Source organism: Schistocerca piceifrons, chromosome 1 (assembly GCF_021461385.2).
Source record: "Schistocerca piceifrons isolate TAMUIC-IGC-003096 chromosome 1, iqSchPice1.1, whole genome shotgun sequence".
NCBI lineage: Eukaryota > Metazoa > Arthropoda > Insecta > Orthoptera > Acrididae > Schistocerca > Schistocerca piceifrons.
Window position 1 is genome coordinate 1,002,381,465 of NC_060138.1, and position 10,886 is coordinate 1,002,392,350.

Here is a 10,886-nt window from a genome sequence, read left to right on the forward strand (position 1 = left end):
ATAGGGCATCACTGTGAGGGTCCGCATGGGGGTTTGTCGGGGACGGCCAGCTCGTCCCACGCATCTCCCGATCGGACTACGACTGTGGCTGCCCGGGATACTGCCCACATTGAGGCTGATCCCTCACCTGTGGTAGAGTGGGAGTTCGTCTCAAGGTGTGGCAGGGGGCGAAAGACATTCCGGAGGGCTGAACGGAAGGCCTCTCCAGTTTGTCTGACGAACCGGTTTCAGGCTCTGTCTCAGGCTGATACTGATCTTCGGACAGACATGGCTGCTTGTCCTGTTCCAGAGGTTGCCCCTCAGTCTGCAAGATCCGGGCGGTCGCAGAGGGTGGGCTTACTTGTAGTTGGGAGCTCCAACGTCAGGCGCGTAATGGGGCCCCTTAGGGATATGGCAGCAAGAGAGGGGAGGAAAACCAATGTGCACTCCGTGTGCATACCGGGGGCGGGAGTCATTCCAGATGTGGAAAGGGTCCTTCCGGATGCCATGAAGGGTACAGGGTGCACCCATCTGCAGGTGGTCGCTCATGTCGGCACCAATGATGTGTGTCGCTATGGATCGGAGGAAATCCTCTCTGGCTTCCGGCGGCTATCTGATTTGGTGAAGACTGCCAGTCTCGCTAGCGGGATGAACGCAGAGCTCACCATCTGCAGCATCGTCGACAGGACTGACTGCGGACCTTTGGTACAGAGCCGAGTGGAGGGTCTGAATCAGAGGCTGAGACGGTTCTGCGACCGTGTGGGCTGCAGATTCCTCGACTTGCGCCATAGGGTGGTGGGGTTTCGGGTTCCGCTGGATAGGTCAGGAGTCCACTACACGCAGCAAGCGGCTACACGGGCAGCAGGGGTTGTGTGGCGTGGACTGGGCGGTTTTTTAGGTTAGATGGCCGTGGGCAAGTACAGAAAGGGCAACAGCCTCAACGGGTGCGGGGCAAAGTCAGGACATGCGGGGAACAAGCAGCAATCGGTATTGTAATTGTAAACTGTCGAAGCTGCATTGGTAAAGTACCGGAACTTCAAGCGCTGATAGAAAGCACCGAAGCTGAAATCGTTAAAGGTATAGAAAGCTGGCTGAAGCCAGAGATAAATTGTGCCGAAATTTTTACAAAGGCACAGACGGTGTTTAGAAAGGATGGACTGCATGCAACCGGTGGTGGCGTGTTTGTCGCTGTTAGTAGTAGTTTATCCTGTAGTGAAGTAGAAGTGGATAGTTCCTGTGAATTATTATGGGTGGAGGTTACACTCAACAACCGAGCTAGGTTAATAAATGGCTCCTTTTACCGACCTCCCGACTCAGCAGCATTAGTGGCAGAACAACTGAGAGAAAATTTGGAATACATTTCACATAAATTTTCTCAGCATGTTATAGTCTTAGGTGGAGATTTCAATTTACCAGATATAGACTGGGACACTCAGATGTTTAGGACGGGTGGTAGGGACAGAGCATCGAGTGACATTATACTGAGTGCACTATCCGAAAATTACCTCGAGCAGTTAAACAGAGAACTGACTCGTGGTGATAACATCTTGGACCTACTGATAACAAACAGACCCGAACTTTTCGACTCTGTAAGTGCAGAACAGGGAGTCAATGATCATAAGGCCGTTGCAGCATCCCTGAATATGGAAGTTAATACGAATATAAAAAAGCGAGGAAGGTTTATCTGTTTAGCAAGAGTAATAGAAGGCAGATTTCAGACTACCTAACAGATCAAAACGAAAATTTCTGTTCAGACACTGACAATGTTGAGTGTTTATGGAAAAAGTTCAAGGCAATCGTAAAATGTGTTTTAGACAGGTACGTGCCGAGTAAAACTGTGAGGGACGGGAAAAACCCACCGTGGTTCAACAACAAAGTTAGGAAACTACTGCGAAAGCAAAGAGAGCTTCACTCCAAGTTTAAACGCAGCCAAAACCTCTCATACAAACAGAAGCTAAACGATGTCAAAGTTAGCGTAAGGACGGCTATGCGTGAAGCGTTCAGTGAATTCGAAAGTAAAATTCTATGTGCCGACTTGACAGAAAATCCTAGGAAGTTCTGGTCTTACGTTAAATCGGTAAGTGGCTCGAAACAGCATATCCAAACACTCCAGGATGTTGATGGCATTGAAACAGAGGATGACACACGTAAAGCTGAAATACTAAACACCTTTTTCCAAAGCTATTTCACAGAGGAAGACCGCACTGCAGTTCCTTCTCTAAATCCTCGCACAAACGGAAAAAAGGCTGACATCGAAATAAGTGTCCAAGGAATAGAAAAGCAACTGGAATCACTCAACAGAGGAAAGTCCACTGGACCTGACGGGATACCAATTCGATTCTACACAGAGTACGCGAAAGAACTTGCCCCCCTCCTAACAGCCGTGTACCGCAAGTCTCTAGAGGAACGGAGGGTTCCAAATGATTGGAAAAGAGCACAGGTAGTCCCAGTCTTCAAGAAGGGTCGTCGAGCAGATGCGCAAAACTATAGACCTATATCTCTGACGTCGATCTGTTGCAGAATTTTAGAACATGTTTTTTGCTCGAGTATCATGTCGTTTTTGGAAACCCAGAATCTACTCTGTAGGAGTCAACATGGATTCCGGAAACAGCGATCGTGTGAGACCCAACTCGCTATATTTGTTCATGAGACCCAGAAAATATTAGACACAGGCTCCCAGGTAGATGCTACTTTCCTTGACTTCCGGGAGGCGTTCGATACAGTTCCCCACTGTCGCCTGATAAACAAAGTAAGAGCCTACGGAATGTCAGACCAGCTGTGTGGCTGGATTGAAGAGTTTTTAGCAAACAGAACACAGCATGTTGTTATCAATGGAAAGACGTCTACAGACGTTAAATTAACCTCTGGCGTGCCACAGGGGAGTGTTATGGGACCATTGCTTTTCACAATATATATAAATGACCTAGTAGATAGTGTCGGATGTTCCATGCGGCTTTTCGCGGATGATGCTGTAGTATACAGAGAAGTTGCAGCATTAGAAAATTGTAGCGAAATGCAGGAAGATCTGCAGCGGATAGGCACTTGGTGCAGGGAGTGGCAACTGACCCTTAACATAGACAAATGTAAGGTATTGCGAATACATAGAAAGAAGGATCCTTTATTGTATGATTATATGATAGCGGAACAAACACTGGTAGCAGTTACTTCTGTAAAATATCTGGGAGTATGCGTGCGGAAGTGGAATGATCATATAAAATTCATTGTTGGTAAGGCGGGTACCAGGTTGAGATTCATTGGGAGAGTCCTTAGAAAATGTAGTCCATCAACAAAGGAGGTGGCTTACAAAACACTCGTTCGACTTATACTTGAGTATTGCTCATCAGTGTGGGATCCGTACCAGATCGGATTGACGGAGGAGATAGAGAAGATCCAAAGAAGAGCGGCGCGTTTCGTCACAGGGTTATTTGGTAACCGTGAGAGCGTTACGGAGATGTTTAGCAAACTCAAGTGGCAGACTCTGCAAGAGAGGCGCTCTGCATCGCGGTGTAGCTTGCTCGCCAGGTTTCGAGAGGGTGCGTTTCTGGATGAGGTATCGAATATATTGCTTCCCCCTACTTATACCTCCCGAGGAGATCACGAATGTAAAATTAGAGAGATTCGAGCGCGCACGGAGGCTTTCAGGCAGTCGTTCTTCCCGCGAACCATACGCGACTGGAACAGAAAAGGGAGGTAATGACAGTGGCACGTGAAGTGCCCTCCGCCACACACCGTTGGGTGGCTTGCGGAGTATAAATGTAGATGTAGATGTAGACATGGCTTAGCCACAGTATAGGGGATGTTTCCAGAATGAAATTTTCACTCTGCAGGTAGAAGACAAGGTACGGGCAGAATTGAAGCTGTGGAGACGGGTCGTGAGTCATGGTTGGGTAGCTCAGTTTGTAACGCCGCAAATGCATATCCTCCTATTTCCAACTATTGTACTATAATTTTTTTTCCTTATTTTGTTTCCTGAAGGTATGACATTTCTGTGTCTTTATATATTGTAATTGTTTTACTATATATCGATGTATAATTGGTTTGTTTTGTAAATATTATTTGTATTTTTACGCTGGGTTTTGCCTAGGAAAAACTATGCTATCGAACGATTACATCGATAGGTCGTGTGGAGAACCAAAGTGTTTAGGATCTTTGGGGGTGTTAACTCTGCCGCATGGAGTGAGGGCAGAGGGAGTCTGGCTGGAGTAGGGCGGTGTAGCAGGTGTATTGTGTGACACTCCCGCGAGTTTCCGCGCTTTCGGCGTTTGGCAACATGTAATTGCGCTCGACTTGCTATGATAGTTTCTGACACAGTATCGCGGACGGGAAGGATTAGCTGGCGCACATCAAGAGCCCGTTTCGCCTGGTGACAGTGTCGAGAAGAAGGCGCGCCAACATCCAGCTTCTGCAACAGCGACGGCCGACAATGAGTGATTGTCGCCACCTCCTCGACCGACGACTTCAAACCTTCAATCAACCAACAAGGAAGACTGGAAGCACGTAAAGTCTTAGAACTGTATGGCAGACCTCAGCTTTCCAAACTGCATAACTAAAATACAGCAACTTAGCATGAACATTTGTTGCTCATTGTCCCAATTGCATTACCAAGCAGGGTCCCTTCCTTTTCCGAAATGAACTCGAGTGTCATTGAAATTCAAACGCCAGCATTAAAGTAATATCATTCCATTTCACTGCTTTAATTTCAAGGTTCAGTTAAAGTATTCACAGCTGGCTACAATATTTAGGTTACACAAGCACAAATTAAGAGTGCGAGTTTCGTTACCAAATTTTAGCTTACCTGTGACTGCAGTTCAGCTTGGTTCGTACTAAATTCTACTACTGTTAATTGTTCAGAATCATTTAATTCAAGTTCAAAGTTAAATCTCTTATTTCTAAATTGCGTAGATTCAATTAGCTTTTGAGATGATTGTTGAGGTAGCCCAACACTAACCTTATTTTATTTAATCTCGTAGTGCTTCAGAAACAAAGCTCATTATTAATTTCAGTCACTAAATTAACTTTCAGTTTTCCAGTTTTATTAATTATTTTGCTAAATTAAGTCAGAGTGTAGCGAAATTTATTATTTCTGACAAACATTCAGTTTTCACACAACACATGTCGATCTTCAGTTGCCACGCTTTTAGTGCTAATTATATGTGCAATAACCTTTCTTTTTCAGTTATTATAGTAGTTGTGCATAGGACTGGCGACCGTAATTTTCCCCAAATCTCAAATATCTAATTAACGCCAGTTAATTGTTAACGTAACGACCGCAAATTTACTTCCATTATTAACTTTACCCGTTTTTAAAATTAATTTTCACCAACTTCATTTGCATTTTTCCTGTCATTTAGATTTAACACTTTCCTCCCTCATTACCGACAGATTAACTTCTGTGACGGTTGCTTTTCCCAAATATCCATTAGGTACACGCGGTTTAATTTTTCACTGCCATTAAGATCGATAAGTGAGGGGGAGGTTACAAGTTGGTAAAGCACTTGTCCGCGAAAGGCAAAGGTCCCGAGTTCGAGTCTCGGTCCGGCACACAGTTTTAATCTGCCAGGAAGTTTCAAATCAGCGCACAATCCGCTGCAGAGTGAAAATGTCATTAATGACTGAATTATCTACTGCCTGACCCCAGCCAGTGGTTTTCAGACACTGGTGCTCTTGTCGCAAATATTACAAATATTAATAACGGCGCACCTGCTCTCTAATATTCGACATATACGTTGTATCGCTTAGAATTTATCTTTGCGTGGTATCTTGGGTGAAATATCAAGCAGTCACAATTATAAGCGTTAGCTTATGTCACATCGGCGCTCTTCAGTGCTAATCTCGTCTTTTGCTCCACCGTATGGATGGACTGAGTTTGATTTTGTCACTACCCGTGGACAATGGAGAGTGAAGACAAAGATTTTCTGAAGAAAATAATATGTGAATGGATGACAGTAAAGCAGACCCAGACTCTCAAGCAGCAAACGAGGAAAATGAGGAATTGGTGGAAGAATCCTTGGATGGCTGTTGAAGACTGGGCTAGATCTTGCTTAGGTTGTAATAATAATGTGTATAGTTAATGTGTAAAGCAGAAGATTCTCTAAACGTTTCTTCGATCTATAGTGATAAAATTCTCACGAGCTTTTCCGACCGCGTCAAGGGCTGGTGGCTGCTTACTTTTTTTTTTTTTTTTTTGGGGGGGGGGGGGGTTTCATCAGTCTTCTGACTGGTTCAATACGGCCCGCCTCGAATTCCTCTCCTGTGCCAGCCTCTTCATCTCAGAGTAGCACTTGGAACCTACCTTCTCAAATATTTGCTGGATGTATTCCATTCTCTGCCTTCCTCTACAGTTTTTTCCCTCTACATATTCCTGTAGTACCATGGAAGTCATTCCCTGATGTCTCAACTGATGTCCTATAATCCTGTCCCTTCTCCTTGACAGTGTTTTCCATAATTCCTTTCCTCTCAGATTCTTCGCAGAACCATCTCATTTCTTACCTTATCAGTCCACCTAATTTTCAACATTCGCCGTTAGCACCACATCTCAAATGCTTCGATTCTCTTGTGTTCCGGTTTTCCCACAGTCCCTGTTTCACAACCATACAATACTGTACTCAAGACGTACGTTCTCAGAAATTTCTTCCTCAAATTAAGGCCTATGTTTGATACTAGTAGACTTCTCTTGGCCAGGAATGCCCTTTTTGCTAGGGCTAGTTTGCTTTTGGTGTCCTCCTTGCTCTGTCTGTCATTGGTTATTTTGCTACCTAAGTAGTAGAATTCCTTAACTTCATCTATTTTGTGACCATCAATTCTGATGTTTTCTCACCGTTCTCAATTCTGCTTCTTCTGACAACTTCCGTGTTCCTTCGATTGAGCCTCAATCCATATTCTGTACTCATTAGATTACTCACTCCATTCAGCAGATTATGTTATTCTTATTCAGTTTCAATCAGGATAGCAATGTCATCAGCGAATCGTATCACTGAAATCCTTTAAGCTTGAATTTTAATTCCACTTCAGAACATTTCTTTCATTTCCATTAGTGCTTCTTCGATGTACAGATATTGAACAGTATGGGTGAAAGCCTACATCCCTGTCTTACATCCTTTTTAATCTGAGCACTTCGTTCTTGCTCGTCCACTCTCACAATTCCCTCTTGGCTCTTGTACATATTGTATATTACCCGTCTCTCCCAATAGCTTATCCCTATTTTTCTCAGAATTTCAGACATTTTGCACCACATTACATTGTTGAATGTTTTTTCGAGGTCGACAAATCCTATGAACGTATCTTGATTTTTCTTTAGACTTGTTTCCAGTATCAACCGCAAAGTCAGAATTGCTTCTTTGGTGCCCTCACCTTTTCTAAAGCCACACTGATGGTCATCTAGCATATCCTCAATTCTCTTTTCCATTCTTCTCTATACTATTCTTGTCAGCAACTTGGGTGCACGAGATGTTAACTGATTGTGCGATAATTCTCACACTTGTCAGCTCTTGTAGTCTTCGGAATTGTGTGGATGATATTTTTCGGAAAGTCAGATGGTATGTTGCAGACTCATACATTTTACGCACCAACATGAATAGTCATTTTGTTGCCACTTCCCCCAATGATTTTAGAAATTCTGATGGAATGTTATCTACCCCTTCTGCCTTATTTGATCTTAAGTCCTCCAAAGCTCTTTTAAATTGCGATTCTAATACTCGATCCACTATCTCTTCTAAATCGACTTCTGTTTCTTCTTCTATCACATCGAACAACCCTTCCCCTTCATAGAGGCTTTCAGTGTATTGTTCCCACCTGTCTGCTCTCTCCTCTACATTTAACACTGGAATTCCCGTTGCACTCTTAATGTTACCATCCTTGCTGCTACGGTCCTTATATAGCCGCGCTACATTCTGTGACGTCACTGGTGCTCGCACCAGCGCCACAGGAGATAATGTTTTTGTTGCGCGCCCGCTTCAACCTTCCGATGGCCGGGTCCCACGTGGTGTTTAGCTGCAGGTCACGGTCTTTATTGAAGGTGTTGTCACAAATTTTTATCTCGATTGCTTCTTTTGTTACGCCAGCGGAGAAACTATTAGTCCATGTAATAACATATGTCTCATCGAATGGCTGTACTGCTGATTTCTCAGGATACCAAAGACGAAAATATTTCTCGTATTGTACACAGCACTCTTCAATAGTACGCACAGTCTGCCCGACATAAAACTGTCCACATCCTCACTGTATTTTACATGCTCCTGACGTTCTGAGGCCCACATAGTTTTTCATAGGCCTCATGAGTTGCCGAATTTTTGTTGGAGCCCTGAAGACCGAAGCGGTTTTATGCCTCGTTAGGAGCCAAATAATCTTTCCTGATACTGAGCCAAACGGTAGAAGTGCAAGCTTCATCGAGTCCTCCTGGGGGTCCATATGCTCCCGTCACTTGACAATGGCCGAGGAGTACTCTGCCGGGCAAATATGCAAGTAATTACAAATTTCGATACCTGGAGCTACAAAATAAATGTAGTTGATACAATATCAGACCACAGTGAATTAGTCAAGAAACTACAAACGAAGACTCTGGGTAACCAACAGACAAATACATGGCAATAAAATTACATTTTTCACAGAAGAGTAGTGCCAAAAGAAAAACTAGACACTTTCAATGCCTCACTGTCCAGTATAAACTGGCGGCAATTAATTACAGAAGCAAAACCCAATGATGCCTTAAATATTCTTTTCCAGACACTAAAAACCAAATCTGATGAGATGTTCCCACTGATACCAAAGAAAAGCCACACAAAGCACAAGGAAAACAGAAAACAGTAAATGCAAAAACATGGTACACACCTGAGTTAGCCAATCTAAAAAACATTGCCCTAATGTGGTATGACTGTGCCAAAGCAGCTACAGATCCAAATAGTAAACAATTATACACAGCAATTACTTAGAGGCCAAGAGACTTTACAGAAAAGAAGTAGAAGAAGCTAAAAGGAGGGGGAATGATAGATTCATAAGGGAAGACTATAATCCTACAAAGCAGCCTGGACTCTTAGTAAATAAACATAGGAAGAAGCCTACTTCCTCTTCCAATGCCTGCAGTCCTGATGACTTCAATTACTACTTTATCAAAGTAATAGAAAACACTGTTGCTGAAATCCCAGACTCGGTTATAGATCCTGCTGTTTACTTGCCAAGTAAAACTCTCAGTAAATTTGAAACATGGAAAAACGTATATTCAAATGACATAGTGAAAATAGTAAAATCTTACAAAACTTCGGAGAATCAAGATATCTACGGGATGTCCTGTACTGTCTTAAAGAAAATTATTGGAGAAATAGCACAGCCATTAGCAACAGCTATAAAAAACTGCCTATCTGCAGGAGTTTTCCCAGATTTCTTGAAACTTGCAAGGACAGTACCAGTCTACAAAAAAGGAAAGCCAGATAATGTGTCAAGTTGTAGGCCAGTATCAATCATTCCTATACTAGCAAAAGTGATTGAATCCATCATGAAAGATCAGATCCTAACTTATTTAGGAGAAAACAATCTCTTCAAAGATGCACAACACGGGTCCTGGAAGGCAAAGTCCTGTACCACTGCAGGATTAGAATTTTTATGAAAAGTAATGCAGGCATTCGAGGAGAGAGAGTTTGTGACACTCACACTGTGCGATCTAAGCAAAGCTTTCGATTGCATCCCCCACAAGATCTTGCTCAAAAAACAAAAATACTATGCTGTGGGAGATACAGCCCTAGCTACACTTCAGTCTTAAACAGAAGGCCAATTGTTTCAATCCAAGGAGCAACATCCCTGGAAGAAAAGGTAGAACACGGCGTGCCACTAGGTTCGGTCACGGCGCCACTTCTCTTCCTCATTTTTGTAAATGATCTAAGTGAAGCTGGCGGGACACTACAATTTGCGGACGACACCATTCTTATTGCCAAAGGGGAAAATTCTGCCCAAGCAGTCATGAAGTCTGATGTACAGTTCAAAAACGCTAAAAAATGGTTTATCGCCAACAAGATGAAAGTAAACGAAGAAAAAACCCAGCGTATGGTGTGCAGCCTTAGAAAAGATACTCTGACCATATAGAATCTGTGAAACTGTCAGGCTTCACAATGGACCACAAACTCTCATGGAATGGACACACTGTGTATGTATGCAAGACACTCTCTCGTGTAATATACCTCCTACGAAGATTAAAAAAAGTGATTACAGACCAGTTTCTGATAACTGTCTACTATGCTTTGCTCCATAGCCGCATTTTGTATGGATTACAGCTATGAGATCATTCGACAGGCTGTAAGGATGTGCTGCTACTGCAAAAGAAGGCATTATTACATCGAGCAGCAGCCAGGAACACTGCAGACCGTTATTCAGAACATTGGGAATAATCACTGTTTATAGCCACTATTTACTATTATTCCTCATCCACATAAGGGAAAACCTAGACACCTACAGCAAGAGGCATAACATCCTTAAACATAATACCCACAGCAAAGAAGACATAAATCTACCAACCTGCCGACTGTCCCAAACAAGAGATCGGTGTGAGGATGTTCAACAAATTACCTGTTGAATTGCAGACCCTGCCGCTGGACAACTTCAAGAAACAAATTGCTGAAGGCGTAAAACAATGCCCAGCATACTCGGTCCAAGAATTCTTTGACTGTGAAAAAAGTGAATGGACACAGTGAACGTGACGTAGTCTATACGCATATCCTGTATAAAGCTTAGATGTTATTTTGTAATTCATTATATTGTAAATCACTTAGTTGTAACTTTGAAGCAGTTAGTCCAGACACGGCTGGTGAACGAGGAAGACCAGGTAATAAATGGTAATATATGGTAATAATTACTGAAAACGAGTTTACCCCACGTTCATGACTTGTATAAGTTTGTCTTTTGTTGTTATTGTTGTTGTTTTT